General features: G+C 46.0%; 1 protein-coding gene across 3 annotated transcripts in view; it reads right to left on the reverse strand.

Annotated features, from left to right (window-relative positions):
* Window positions 1-15,866, reverse strand: part of ITGA3 (integrin subunit alpha 3) — a 100,721-nt gene that overhangs the window by 57,553 nt on the left and 27,302 nt on the right. The window contains exons 1-2 of one of the 3 annotated variants that reach the window (XM_058180696.1): window positions 8,769-9,171; window positions 203-226 (exon numbers count right to left, since the gene is read on the reverse strand). The exons of 1 other annotated variant lie outside the window; for it this stretch is intronic. The gene's annotated coding sequence lies outside the window, so the exon portion shown is untranslated. Of the gene's footprint in view, window positions 1-202; window positions 1,159-8,768; window positions 9,172-15,866 lie in introns of those variants that run through there. One more of the 3 variants, XM_058180695.1, reaches the window with a different exon arrangement.

The following is a 15,866-nucleotide window of genomic DNA, read 5'->3' on the forward strand; positions in this document are numbered from 1 at the left end:
TCTCTCTTAAGAAGGGGCTGCCACAAAGAAGAGGGAGTCGGGCTGTTCTCCAAAGCACCTGAGGGTAGAACAAGAAGCAATGGGTGGAAACTGATCAAAGAAAGAAGCAACTTAGAACTAAGGAGAAATTTCCTGACAGTTAGAACAATTAATAAGTGGAACGACTTGCCTTCAGAAGTTGTGAAGGGGCGTTGGTACTTACCTGAGACGCACCTTCTAGTTCAGTGGAGACAGCAGTCAGAGTGGGTGGAGCTCCTCTGTTCAGATTGGATAACTGAGTCTGTTGAAGCTGAAAGTCCTGCCCCTTGCTGCTGGGAACCCCAGATTTTGATGAAGGCGAGAAAAACCAGACTCAATGCGTCGTGGAAAATAGAGAAACAAATTTTATTATCCAAAACAAACAAACAAAAGAGGATCCAGACCGAAATAGGGAGGGGCTGACTGCTGTCTCCACTGAACTAGAAGGTGCGTCTCAGGTAAGTACCAACGCCCCTTCTCCGTTATGGTGGAGACAGCAGTCAGAGTGGGACATACCAAAGCCTAGTATACCAAAGACTCAGACTCAATCCCACCAAGACCGAGTGGCTGTGGATGCCGGCGGCCCGGTACAGTCAGCTAATTCCATCACTGACCATTGGGGGCGAACTATTGGCCCCCACGGAAAGGGCTCGTAATCTGGGCGTCCTCCTGGATGCACGGCTGTCTTTAGAAGATCATATGATAGCCGTCACCAGGGGAGCCTTTCATCAGGTTCGCCTGATACGCCAGTTACGCCCCTTTCTGGATCGGGCTTCCTTATGCACGGTCGCTCATGCCCTTGTTACATCCCGCCTGGACTACTGTAATGCTCTCTAGATGGGGCTCCCCTTGAAGTGTGCCCGGAGACTCCAACTGGTCCAGAATGCGGCTGCGCGGGTGATAGAGGGAGCACCTTTTGGCTCCCATGTAACACCCCTCCTGCGTAACCTGCACTGGCTCCCAGTGGTCTTCCGGGTTCACTTTAAGGTACTTGTCATCACCTTTAAAACGCTCCATGGCCTAGGGCCGGGATATTTACGGGACCGCCTACTGCCACCATTAGCCTCTCACCGACCAGTGCGCTCTCACAGAGAGGGACTCCTCCGGATACCGTCAGCTAAACAATGTCGGCTGGCGACCTCTAGGGAGGGCCTTCTGTGGGGGCCCCTACCGTCTGGAACGAGCTCCCTCTGGGGCTTCGTCAACTCCCCGATCTCAAGTCCTTCCGCCGCGAGCTGAAGACGTTGCTGTTTCGAAGAGCAGGACTAGCCTGAATGTAGTTTTTTAAATTGGGATTTTTAAAAAAGGGGTTTAAATGAGGTTTTAAATTTGTATTCAAAAGTCAGAGCATCAATTGAATTCAACTATCTATTCTTTAGCTGTTTTTAATCTATTATATGTTTTCTGTTGTTGTTGTTTTTTTTTTTTTTTCTGTGAACCGCCCTGAGTCCTTCGGGAGAAGGGCGGTATACAAATATAATAAATAAATAAATAAATAAATAGTGTCCCTAACTACGGGAGGGATCGGTCTGGACAGATTCAACCTCAGATACAAGTACCTGCTGCAGCACCCTACGGCCAAAGGCAGCTTCAGCCGAAGCATACTTGTCCACTCTGTAGTGTCTAATAAACGGAGAGGGCGACGACCAGGTGGCTGCCCTGCATATCTCTGGCAAGGATGCCTGAGTAGACCAGGCCGCTGAGGTAGCTGCACTGCGAGTGGAATGCGCTGTTAAACGCGGGGGCCTAGGCAGGGATCTCATCTCGTAAGCCTTGGCTATTGTACGCCTAATCCACCTGCCTATGGTGGACAAGGTCACCTTACGCCCTAAAGAAAAAGGAAGGAAAGACACAAGGACTCTGTTCTCCTTAACTCTGCTGTTCTCTTAATGTATATTCTCAAAGCTCTTCTAACATCTAAAGTATGCCAACGGCGCTCTAACCCGTGAACAGGGTGAGGGCAAAAATTAGGCAAATTAAGTTCCTGCATGCGATGGAAAACTGAATTTACTTTAGGAATGAATGAAGGGTCCAAACAGAGCAACACTCGATCCGGATGGAAAACACAAAGATCACTGCGTACAGAGAGGGCAGCTAATTCTGAAATCCTTCTGGCAGAGGTGATAGCCACCAAAAAGGCAACCTTACAAGTTAATAGCCTCAGAGAGGAAGACCTCAATGGCTCATAAGGAGGCCCTGTTAGGGAATTTAGAACCAGCGGAAGATCCCAAGTGGGATATCTGTGGACCATGGGAGGACATAAATTTTTGGCCCCTTTGAAAAACCTCCTGATAGAAGGATGTTGAGACAAGGAAGTCAGTGGATCACAGGATAAAACCGTGGAGATAGCTGCTACCTGTCTACGAAGAGTATTGGGAGCTAACCCTTTGTCTAACCCTTCCTGCAAAAATTCCAATATCTGCAAAATGGAAACCCGGAGTGGAGAAACCCCCGCCCTTTGACACCAGGAACAAAAAGCCCGCCAAGAGGCTGAGTAAATGCGTTCAGTGGAAGGCCTCCGTGACGCTAACATAGTCCGGATAAGCCTGGCAGACATATTGTCTCTTCTCATGGCGCCCCGCTCAAGCGCCAGGCGGTCAACTGGAGCCATAGAGGATCTGGATGAACCAGAGCCCCTTGAGATAACGACACTCTGCTGGGAGGAATCCTCCAAGGGGGGGCCACTGACAGCGACTTGAGATCTGCGAACCAAGACCTCCGAGGCCAGTGTGGGGCGATTAAGATGACCTCCGCCTGTTCCTCCAGAATCCGACGGACCACTCTCGGGATGATTGAGAGAGGCGGGAACGCGTAGAGTAACCCCTCTGGCCATGGACTGCGAAGAGCATCGACTCCCTCTGCTAGATGATCTGGAAACCTGGCAAAGAAACGAGGAAGCTGCGTGTTCTGCCGTGTTGCGAACATGTCCACCACTGGAGTGCCAAATCGACGTGAGAGGTCGTTGAACAGATCTGGATGCAGACGCCACTCCGCCTGATCGATGACTTGACGACTGAGCCAGTCTGCCTGAATATTGGACACCCCTGAGATGTGTTCTGCAGTTAAGGACAGAAGGTTCCGTTCTGCCCACAGGAATAGGTTCCTTGCTTCCTTCATCAAGGACTTGGATCTGGTGCCCCCTTGTCGGTTGACATGAGCCTTTGCTGTGATATTGTCCGTGAGCACCAGTACATGCTTGCCTGATAGATGGTTCTGGAAAAAACAAAGAGCTAGATAAATAGCCCATAATTCTAGCCGGTTGATAGGAAAACAGCGTTCAGTGATGGACCAGCTCCCTTGAGCCATCAGCGATTTGAGATGTGCACCCCAACCGAGAAGACTGGCATCCGTAGTCACCACCAGATGATGAGGCTCGTGCAAAGGAGATCCCTTGGAAATCGCCGATGACAACCACCAGAAGAAGGACTTGCGAACCTCCTTGGGCAGCAGAACTTTGGAAGTGGAATTGCCTGTGCCCGCTCTTTGGAATGGCAACAGGAACCACTGGAGGTCTCTAGAATGAAATCTCGCCAATGGAATGATGGAAATGGTTGAAATCATCTTCCCCAGGAGTTGGGATAATGACAGCAAGGAAACTCTACTTTCCCTTATTAAGGAACCAGCTAAAGATCTTAAACTATTCTGTCTCTCCTGTGATAAAGAGACTCTACCTAATATAGAATCAATATTTGCTCCTAAGTGGAGTAAACAGGTTGAGGGGGTCAAGTGACTTTTCTCTATATTAATAGAGAAGCCATGTAATGAAAGAGTCTGAACTACAATCTGTAAATCCCTTCTGGCCATTGACTCTGACGATGATAAAATTAAAATATCATCCAAATAACAATAGAGTCGAATAGGTATGGACCTAAGATGAGCTGCCATAGCAGCCAAGATCTTGGTGAAAACCCTTGGGGCAGAAGACAACCCAAAGGGCAGTGCCCTATATTGATAGTGAACCCCCTTATAGCAAAACTGGAGAAACTTCCTATGATCCGGGAAAATAGGGATATGAAGATAAGCTTCAGTGAGGTCAATGGAAGTGAGGAAGTCGCCCTTCCGAACGCCATCTAGAATCGAACGAAGAGAGTGCATTTTAAACTTATGATAAACAATAAAACGATTTAGTCTCTTGAGGTCTAAAATGGGCCTCCAGCCCCCCGAAGATTTGGGAACTAGGAACAAAAGAGAATAAAACCCATGTCCCCTTTGCCTTACGGGAACTGGTTGAATAGCCCTAATCTCCATTAAATGCTTAACTGCTGCCGCCATATGGGCCCGTTTACCCCCTAGATACCGGACATCGAATGAAAAAATCTTTTGGAAAGGAAACAAATTCCAGAGACAAACCGTATCGAATTGTATTCTTAACCCAATTATCAGAAGTAGTGAACTCCCATTGATCTGCAAAATGGGCTAATCTGCCCCCTATGGGAGGACTAGCAATGCACTTATCAATGACGCCGGAATGGACGACTTCCTCCTCCACGAAAGGGCCGCTTGGAAGGAAAGGGCCTACCCCGTGAAACTCTATCATGACCTCCTCTTTGTCTAGGAGCCCAGGACCCCTGGAACTTGGAAGAACCAGCCCCCCATTCAGAACCTCGAAAAGAAGATTGACGAGAAAAGGGAGTGAATCTGGCTTCCCCTCTGCGATAAATTGAAGGTAATATCTTTCTTTTGTCTTTAGTCTCGACCAATAGAGGGTCCAACGCAGCACCAAAAAGTAGCTCCCCCGCGAAGGGAGCCGATGCCAGCCTCCATTTGTGGCGGGCATCCGCCTGCCAATGTCTAAGCCAGAGTAAGCGTTGAGCCGTCAAAGCTGAAGCCATGGATTTGGAAACAAAACGTATGGCATGTAAAGTGGCATCCGCCGAAAATTGAACAGCTGCAATTATCTTATTCAGGTCCTGGTGGATACGAGTATCCTCTGCTGGAAGTTTATCCTGTAATTGTCTGAGCCACAACAAGGTGGACCTATTAAAGAAAGATGCTGAAGAAGCCGACCGGATTGCCCAAGCTGCACCTAGATGAGCTCTCTGCAGGACTTGCTCTGCCCGTCTATCCTCTGGACGAAGGTTCTCTTCAGGCTGGCCCGGAATGGATGAGGAAGATGCCAGAGCTGCAACTGGACCATCTACAGTGGGTGTCTGTAGAGCTGAAGCTAATTTGGGGTCCACATTGAAGAAACGTTTGTCTGCTGAGGAAGGAACCGTAGAAGAACCAGGGGCTGTCCACTGGCGTTTGATTACGTCCATGAAAAGTGGGGGTGCTGGAATAGAATCCGGAACTCGGTCAGGTTCAGAAAAAAGAATGTCAGATGCACCCTTGGAGGATGATGCCACAGGTTGATCCGAGGAAGAACTCAATTGAGCCACATTCTTTGCCTTGAAAAGCAAGGACTTAAAAAGACTAGGAGGAAAAAGACCAGTAAATGCCGGCTGGTCAGGTAATAACCCTTCATCTTCAGACAGGTCAGGATCTCCCCTTTCTAATCCCTCCAAAAGAGAGGGATGGCTAGTTACTGAGTGGGTAGGCGAAACTGTACCCAGCTGTGACTGCATTTCTTTCTCTTCAGGATCCTCTTCCCTCACTGAGAGCATCGAATGGGACAAGGAAGCCCTCCCAGATATCTGCATGCCCGATAAAAGGGTCCTTTGAATCGTCTGTTCGATGATGGCCTGAATATGTGGCAAAACAGGGAAAAGAGGCTCTGCCCCCTGACCAACAACGTGGGTTGCAGTAGAAGGAACTGTCTGAGAAAACTCCTCAGGAGACTCAATAACTGGTGCATCTTCTGTATGAGAAACTGGGGGAAGGGATCCCCCCCATAATGCGTCTGTAGGAATATCAACTGGGCAACATTGTAAGGAAGCTTGACCAGGAGAGGTAGAAATAATACCCTCTCGAATAAGAGGCCCAGCAGAAGTACTGGGTTCTGGATTGGCCATTGTAGAAGAGGGTAAATTAGAGACTGCCCTATTACATATTCTCTGTATTGCTTCATCTCTCCTCTGCTCATCCCTCAGAGATGCTTTAGACGACTTACTGCGTCCTGAAGTAGGTTGGGCCTTGGTTTTCTGCTTGGAAACACGGCTGCTCTTTGCAATAGGGGCCTTGGAAGAGACACCTCCCGATGGACCTTGCTCCTCCGGCAATGGAGACCCCTGGCGTTTGTTGGATTTTGCCAAGGCTTTAGGCATGATGAAATATTAAGTTTCTAAACCTCAATAAGGCCAAAGAATCATTTCTCCTCTTTTTTAAAAAAAAATTCAAAATGGCGGCCGCCAAGAGAGAGAGGGAGAAGCTGACTAATAAAGCCCCAAATCCGAGCTAGAGGAGAACTGCAGCTGTAATAATGAGAGCACAAGGCTCCACGCCCAAATTCGCCCTTAACTCCACCTAATGGAAAGCTTCAGGACTAACTCTTCTGAACATTTGGGCACGCCAAATGTGCCCAAAATGGCCGCCGGAGCTTGGATAGGGGAGGGGCGGAGTGAGCACTAAGCTCTGAGCGTCTCCTTCCGCCGCTGCTATAAGCGATCGTTGATGAAAGGGGTTTTCCCTGCCGCCTTGAAAGAGGCGGTGGTGAGACCCCTCCTCAAGAAGCCTTCCCTGGACCCAGCTATTTTGGGTAACTATCGTCCAGTCTCCAACCTTCGCTTTGTGGCGAAGGTTGTAGAGAGTGTGGTTGCGTGGCAGCTTCCCCAGTACCTGGATGAAGCTGTCTATCTAGACCCGTTCCAGTCCGGCTTCCGGTCCGGTCACAGCACGGAGACAGCTTTGGTCGCATTGGTGGATGACCTCTGGAGGGCCGGGGACAGGGGGTGTTCCTCTGCCTTGGTCCTATTAGATCTCTCAGCGGCTTTCGATACCATCGATCATGGTATCCTGCTGCGCCGGTTGGAGGGATTGGGAGTGGGAGGCACCGTTTATCGGTGGTTCTCCTCCTATCTCTCCGACCGGTCGCAGACGGTGTTGACAGGGGGGCAGAGGTCGACCGCGAGGCGCCTCACCAGTGGGGTGCCTCAGGGTCGATTCTATCGCCTCCTGTTCAACATCTATATGAAGCCGCTGGGCGAGGTCATCAGTGGTTTTGGGGTGAGTTATCATCTGTACGCTGACGATACGCAGCTGTACTTTTCCACCCGGACCACCCCAGCGAAGCTGTCAAGTGCTGTCCCGGTGTTTGGAAGCCGTGCGGGTCTGGATGGGGAGAAACAGACTCAAGCTCAATCCTCCAAGACGGAGTGGCTGTGGATGCCGGCACTGTTCAGTCAGCTGCAGCTGCAGCTGGCTGTGGGGCGAGTTATTGGCCCCAACGGAGAGGGTGCGCAACTTGGGAGTCCTCTTGGATGGGCGGCTGTCGTTTGACGATCATTTGGCGGCCGTCTCCAAGAGGGCCTTCCACCAAGTTCGCTTGGTGCACCAGTTGCGCCCCTTCCTTGACCGGGATGCCTTATGCACGGTCACTCATGCCTCGTAACTTCCGCCTGGATTATTGCAATGCTCTCTACATGGGGCTGCCTTGAAGTGCACCCGGAGGCTGCAGTTAGTCCAGAATGCAGCTGCGCGGGTAATAGTGGGAGCAACTCGTTGCCCCCATGTAACACCACTCCTGCGCAGTCTGCACTGGCTTCCTGTGGTCTTCCGGGTGCGCTTTAAAATTTTGGTCACCACCTTTAAAGCGCTCCATGGCTTAGGACCCGGTACTTACGGGACCGCCTGCTGTTACCGTTGCCTCCCACCGACCAGACGCTCACAGAGAGGGCCTTCTCAGGGTGCCGTCCGCCAAACAATGTCGGCTGGCGGCCCCCAGGAGTAGGGCCTTCTCTGTGGGAGCTCTCCCGCTCTGGAATGAGCTTCCCTGGTTTCGTCAAGTACCTGATCTTCGGACCTTTCGCCGTGAGCTGAAAACGCACTTATTTATTCAAGCGGGACTGGCTTAAAATTTTATTGGGTTAAAATTTTATTGGGTTATTTATATTTTAATATTTTAATTCGTTTTAAATTTGGCCATTTATAATATGCTTGTTTTAATTTCTTTTAATATTGATATTGTGATTTTTTACTTGGCTGTACACCGCCCTGAGTCCTTCGGGAGAAGGGCGGTATAGAAATTGAATAAAATAAAATAAAAAAATAAATAAATAAAACTGTTTTTGGCGGGAAACGTCAGATCGCGCGAAATAGGAGACAGAGGGCTGGGTAAATTGCAGGCTATCCTGTGGGAGCGGAAACAAAAACTCCTCAGCGATCAGAATTAAAGCCGGGCGGCAAACTAATCCAAACAATTCCTACACCGCCCAGCAAGCCCTCAGCAGCGCTAGAAGCTGCCCCAACGATACCGGGAGCGAATAACTCCACTCATCCAATCCCTGCTGGCTTCGGGGGCGCTAAAAACCCCACCAAAAATATCCTGGAACGCCTGCAGCTCAACAGGATTGAAGCAGAACTAATAAAAACTTCTGCAGCCAGCGGAGAAAGCCCTCCACAATAAAACCTTAGTTCAACAGAACTAATAAAGGGGCTCTACAACCAGACAAAAAAATAAGAAAAATATTACTCACAAGTATATATCCTGCAAGTCAGGCAGGGAGAAATCCACAACGCAACCATCCAGGCTGAACAACTGAGTCAAAATCTGGGGTTCCCAGCAGCAAGGGGCGGGACTTTCAGCTTCAACAGACTCAGTTATCCAATCTGAACAGAGGAGCTCCACCCACTCTGACTGCTGTCTCCACCATAACGGAGAATGCTCCAACACTGGACATTTTTAAGAAAATGTTGGATAACCATCTGACTGAGATGGTGTAGGGTTTCCTGCCTGGGCAGGGGGTTGGACTAGAAGGCCTCCAAGGTCCCTTCCAACTCTGATGTTATGTTATGTTATGTTATATGATCCTGCAGACTCTTCTACAACACTAGAAACATCTCTTGGAGCAGGAAAAAAATAAACTTCATGGTAACCCCTCAAACAATTAGTGCCTTTATTATCATATGGACTCCTTACCCAGGTCTGCTGACCTGCAAGATCAAAAGATGGGCTATATCACTTAAGGACCAGGAACTACAAAGAGCAAGGATTTATTTCAGTTGAAACATGGACATGATGCTTGATTCATCAAGTTAGAAAGTAGATATAGCATTCTTCTTGTCGAGGTATGAAAACTATAGGAAGAAAAGACAACATAATCACAGGATTCAGAAACCATTAACCAGGTCTCTTGATTAAACTAGATCATGATGAGTGTGAAGATACCATCTCCATGATTCATAGATGATGATGCCCGCAAACATCCTAGTTTTGTTCTAGAATAAGATGACTTCAGTGGAAAATATTTCTCTTCCTGGGAAGATAAACCTGAGTCACAGGAGGAAACTTGCTTGAGGATGCCTGCAAAGTTGCTGAGTGCAGTTCAACTTCCTTTCCCAACTGTAGACAGGGAAAGGAAGAATGAGCAGCCATGATTTAATCCTGCTCTGATTAATCCAGTAGCAGTAGCAGGGAGTGAATACAATAGACCAGTGATGGATAACCCCCAAAATGTAATATACGTGCCCCACACATGCACTCCACCCCTGTGTATGTGCGTGTCCCTTGCATTTGCACATGGCCTCCTGCATGTGCCACGCCCCCGTGTATGCACAGCAGAGATCTGAAGACCAGGTGGCGGGTGGGAGGTACACATACATGCACGGCAAAGCTGAGCTGGGGCAACAGCTCACATGCCCACAGAGACGGCGCTGCGTGCCATCTCTGGCACACGTGCCATAAGTTCGCCATCACGGGAATAGACCATTTATGAAGATTAACTTCCTCCACTCCTGCCAATCACTTAGAAATTTTGTTTCTTACATCCAGCCCAATGTATATATATGCCTAAGAAGGGATGGGGGGGAGGAATACAATTACTTCAGAAATTTGGACCTGATAAATAAACACCAGGACAAGAGAACGGCAACACTTACTATATATGCAACAATTATTAAACAGAAGAGTAGCATTCATATCTACCATATGGATGCACAAACAGTGCTAAATCAAAATTTGTTTAAGAAATCCATGTCATATATTGGGAATCATAGATTCATAAATTGCACAAAGCCATAACCAAGATCTGTAAACTAAATGGTTGGCTTCACACATTATGCCAAGCTAAAAAAAATCTCACTTTATTATGACTAAACACAACGTGTGAACTAAGTCTCAGAAAGCATTACTGGGACAGGGGCAAAGGGGAGTGAGAGTGGGAATGGAAATGGTTTCCTTCCTTCTAGTTTGCTTCCCATATTTAACATTACAGCATCAAAACATAAACAAAGTGGCCCAATAAAGAATTCAGCTGACAGAAAGAACAAACCCAGATTTTCAAGCGAACTCATTTGTACCACATCAAGCAAATAAATGAGTATTGTTGAAAAGCAGGGAAGCATATTTTGCTCACCTTTCAAAGCTGGTTTTATCTAGCTACCCAATCTTCTCTCTAGATGAAGCCAGAACTGGATGCTACTTTGGACTCTATAATTCTAAATATATGTGGTAGCCCAGCTTTCTTTCATAATAAATCTAGCAGATGACAAGGCTTAAGGAAGTTCAACTGGTATGACCAGGAAGTCATTGGATAAAACACAATAGCTCTGAGTGTGGGGCAGTATGACACAGGACCAATCCTTTATATGGAAAAAGATGGGGGGGGGGGGAATCACAGAAGCAGAGTGGTTTTTGCTTTTAACCTCCATTGTACCGGAAGTTCTGTGTCCCGGAGAGGTTTTGTTTTGAAAAAAAGTGTTTGCACCTGCCTAGTGTAAGAAAACAACAGGAGAAACGGGGTGGGGGGAGGGAGAGTTTGTTGAGAACAATTCCTGCTTTAAATGCCACCTTAATCCTTGCAAAGGAAATATGATGGCAGCCCCCATGACCTTCTCTAAAAGAAAGTTCTCCAACAAAGGGAAGGAAACTTAAAGAAAGAGATAGAGGAACTAATTCTACCTGGACAAGATCAATTGATGCAAAATCAGAATTGAGAAGATAGCAACAGATAACAAATGCTGCCTCTAAAGAAAAAAAAAAGTTGTTGCAAAAAGTCTGAATAACAGTGTAACAAAATAGCAACAATGGTGTATTGGATTATCTGCAAGAAATACTATTTATCTACAAGCAAGAAATGGTGGGACCATAAAACAAAGTAATTGAAAATGAAGAAGCTAAAATGCTGCAGGACTTTAGAATTCAAACACATGCTACAGAGAACCCCAGACTTAACAACCGTCCATAAGAAAGATAATAAAAAAAAGACTGGATAGTGGACATGGCAATAACTGGAGACAGCAGAAGAGAAAAGAAAGAACTGTAGAAAATCTCAAAATACAAAGATCTGCATATAGGAATAGAAAAAACTGTAGCAAAAGAAAGCAAGGTAGTATCAATTAGTAATAGACACCTTGAATGCAATCCCACATCTGGAGCACCACTTGAATACCATTGGTATGGACAAACTCACAATCGGTCAATAGCAAAATATAGTTTTATTAGCTTATATTTTGCAATGATGCCTTTAATACCATCAAACAACATCTGCCTATTTCAGACAGTTGAGAAAGACTCAATAGCTGGATAAAAATGCCCAGTCCAGTCTAAACATCTGGCTGGCTGTGCAACCAACCATAAGGTATCAAACTTGCTCCATCTAAAATCTGTTCACAATTTTTTAAAAAAAATCAATTTAGATTAGAAAGAAATCATATAGTCCAAACAAAAAATTCTATTTTCCAGAAGCTAGCAATTAATCAAACAAAAAAGCCATTAAAATAAGCAATTTAAAGTTCAGGAAAAGTATTAAAACAATAAATTATAAATTATTTAGATATAAGTCTAAGTCTATTCCATTGGAGAAAAAGATCACCACACAGATGAAGATTTTACAGCTGAACAGAATAGAATAGAATAGAATAGAATAGAATAGAATAGAATAGAATAGAATAGAATAGAATAGAATAGAATAGAATTCTTTATTGGCCAAGTGTGTTTGGAATTTGTCTTGGTGCATACGCTCTTGATGTACATAAAAGAAAAGATACATTTGTCAAGAATCATAAGGTACAACACTTAATGGTAGTCATAGGGAAACAGTCAATATAAATCTTAAGAATACCAGCAACAAGGTTACAGTCATACAGTCATAAGTAGGAGGAGATGGGTAATAGGAACAATGAGAAGATTAATAGTAATGCAGACTTCGTTACTAGTTTGACAGTATTGAGGGAATTATTTGCTTAACAGAATGATGGCGTTCGAGAAAAAACTGTTCTTGTCTAGTTGTTCTGGTGTGCAGTGCTCTATAGCGTCGTTTTGAGGGTAGGAGTTGAAACAGTTTATGTCCAGGATGCAAGGAGTCTGTAAATATTTTCACACCCCTCTTTTTGACTCGTGCAGTATACAAATGTTGTGTCATCTGCGAATTTCAGTAGTTTAACAGATGGATCGTTTGAGATGCAGTCATTGGTATAGAGAGAGAAGAGAAGTGGAGAGAGCACACAGCCTTAGGGGGCCCCTGTGCTAATTGTACAGGTATCTAATGTGATTCTGCTTAGCTTCACCTGCTGCTTCCTATCTGTTAGGAAGCTTATGATCCATTTATAAGTGTGTTCAGGTACCTCTAGCTGGTTTATCTTAGTTAGAAGAAAGTCTGGAAGGATGATGTTGAGTGCTGAACTAAAGTCTACAAAGAGGACCCTTGCGTAGGTCTTTGGAGATTCAAGATGTTGTAGGATATAGTACAGAGCCATATTAACAGCATCATCTGTTGATCTATTTGCTTGATATGCAAACAACGGATCCGTGATGGTTTTCAAGTGAGACAGCATTAGCCTTTCAAAGGTTTTCATAACTACAGATGTTAGAGCAACTGGTCTGTAGTCATTCAGTTCCTTGATGGTGGGCTTCTTCGGCACTGGGATGATAGTATAGTGTTTGAAGCAAGAAGGAACATAGCACATCTCTAGCGATTTATTGAAGATTTGGGTGAAGATGGGGACCAATTGGTCAGCACAGACTTTTAAGCAAGGAGGAGTTATCTTGTCTGGGCCTGGAGCTTTTCCTGACTTTTGCACTTCCTTTTCTGTGATCACTAGGGGTTGTGAGCCCCAATGGGATGGAGTCAATTGTAGGAGGCTTGGCTGTTGTTGGTGTGTCTGAGATGTGGCTTGTGGAGATAGGTGGCTGTAGTTTCCTTTCAAATCTGCAGTAAAACACGTTCAGGTCATCTGCTAGTTGTTAATTTCCTTCAGCCTGGGAAGGAGGTTTGCCATAATCGGTGATATTTTTAAGAGTTTTCCAAATGTTTGCTGGTTCATTTGTTGAGAACTGATCCTTTAGCTTTTCAGAGTAGCTTCTTTTTGCTGCTCTGATCTCCCTACATGTCTGGCTTAATTGTACAGCATTTTATCATCTTTTCTGTAGGCTTCTTCTTTGGAACGACGTAGCTACTTAAGTTTAGCTGTGAACCAAGGTTTGTTGTTACTGTATATTTGCAAGTTCCTGGTCAGTACACACAGGTCTTCACAGAAGCTGACATATGATGTTACAGTCTCTGTGAATTCATCTAAGTCTGCAGAGCTACTTTTGCCTCCTAAAAGAGATTCAAATTTTGGACTGTTACCAAAGGGCACACCCTTATCCCAGCTAGATGTATTATCATGTTCTGTTAAGTGTAACACAGTGTGCTTATTGTGCTGTAGCTTCTTCTCCCTATTTTTCAAAACAGTGGATAACAGTTATTGCAAAATATAAGAGAGCTGCAGACCCCTGCCCTATAACTGGGCACTTTTTGTTGCCTTTTGATGTTAGGAGATGTAAGATCCATCATACTGAATGCCTGGGCTCTTCAAAGAGCTCTACTTTGTTTTTCCTCATTTTAAACTTATCTGGGAAATAACCAATGTTTAGGATACTGAAAGAAGTTCAGAGAAAAGAGAGTATAGAAACCAGTCACAACAATGAACTGATGGGGAATTTAGAGATGGGAGAGGACAAGAAAGTCTTATTCCAACTTCGCACAGCTTTCAGGGTCACCTAGCATGGAATCATATAAATAAATTCCTTTTGAAATCTGGTTTATTTGCTCCTCCTATAGAGGAGATAGGAAAATCAGCTTTGAACCATATGTGAGGGTGGGTGGGTGGAGAGAGATGGATTCCAACTCCGTTCAGGTGCTAATCTCATTGAAGACTCCACAGTCAACCACATTCAACCTAAACCTAACTTGGAGAATTGCTTTGATGATCCTCTCTCTATCCCCCAAAAGTATGCCACTTGGAACTCCTGGGGGGGGGGAACCACAAGCATAAACTATTTTAATAAGGAGAAACATTGACAGAAACAAGATCCCTTATTTTTCTAATTTAGATGAGGTTTTTATTTATTACTAAAAATTATGCAGAAATATCAAAATGTAGGTGTACAAGCTTTTCCTAACTCAGCGCTGGGCAGATGTTAGCTAATGATAGAAACGATCCAACATGAGTGGAAAGCCCTAGACTGAGGAAGCCTGAAGCATAATTTCTCTGAGCAACTCCTTCCCAGTATGAAGGGAGGTGCATTTATAGGACTAAAGAGCACCCCAAGCAGTGGTGAAACCCAAATTTTTTTACTACCGATTCTGTGGGCGTGGATTGGTGGACATGACTTGGTGGGCGGGCAGGGGAAGGATACTGCAAAATCTCCATTCCCACCTACTTCGGGGAAGGATATTGCAAAATCTCCATTCCCTCCCCACTGGGGTCAACCAGAGATGGTATTTGCCGGTTCTCTGAACTACTCAAAATTTCTGCTACCGGTTCTCCAGAACCTGCTGGATTTCACCCCTGCCCCCAGGGAAACCAAGTCTAAACCCAGCAAAGGAGCTTCATTCAGGTGCCAAATTCTGAACAAATGCCTTATCCCATTCATTGTGAGGCTGGTCTGCTCCAGTTTAAGTAAGAATCTGCTCGGGCATTAAAATGCTTTTCTTCCAGACCAAAGAGAGAAGGAAGAAATTTAGAAACTAAACTAACAAATCTGAATGGCATGTGCAGAGAAGGAAAGGGGGAAAGCCATAGGTTGTTGAGAGTGTGGTGGCATATCAGCTTCCCCAATACCTGGAGGAATCTGTCTTTCTAGACCCGTTCCAGTCCGGCTTCAGACCTGGGTACAGCACTGAGACGGCTTTGGTCGCGTTGGTGGATGACCTCTGGAGGGCTCGGGACAGGGGATGTTCCTCTGTCCTGGTTCTTTTAGATCTCTCGGCGGCTTTTGATACCATCGACCATGGTATCCTGCTGCAACGATTGGAGGGATTGGGGGTGGGAGACACCGTTTATCGGTGATTCTCCTCCTATCTCTCTGACCGTTCGCAGACGGTGTTGGCAGGGGGGCAGAGATCGACTTCTAGGTACCTCACTTGTGGGGTGCCTCAGGGGTTGGTTCTCTTGCCTCTCCTGTTCAACATCTACATGAAGCCGCTGGGTGAGGTTATCCGTGGTTTTGGGGTGGACTATCACCTATACGCTGATGATACTCAGCTGTACATTTCCACTCCAAACCACCCCAACGAAGCTGTCGAGGTGATGGCCCGGTGTCTTGAGGCCGTGCAGGTCTGGATGGGGAGAAACAGGCTCCAACTCAACCTGACCAAGACAGAGTGGCTCTGGGTTCCGGCGTCCCGGTACAGCCAGCTTTCACCATCGCTGACTGTTGGGGGTGAAGTATTGGCCCCCAGGGGAAGGGTGCGCAACTTGGGCGTTCTCCTGGATGATCGGTTGTCTTTAGAAGAACATCTGATGGCCGTCGCCAGGGGAGCATTTTATCA

The sequence above is a fragment of the Ahaetulla prasina genome, chromosome 4, assembly GCF_028640845.1.
Source record: "Ahaetulla prasina isolate Xishuangbanna chromosome 4, ASM2864084v1, whole genome shotgun sequence".
Lineage (NCBI taxonomy): Eukaryota > Metazoa > Chordata > Lepidosauria > Squamata > Colubridae > Ahaetulla > Ahaetulla prasina.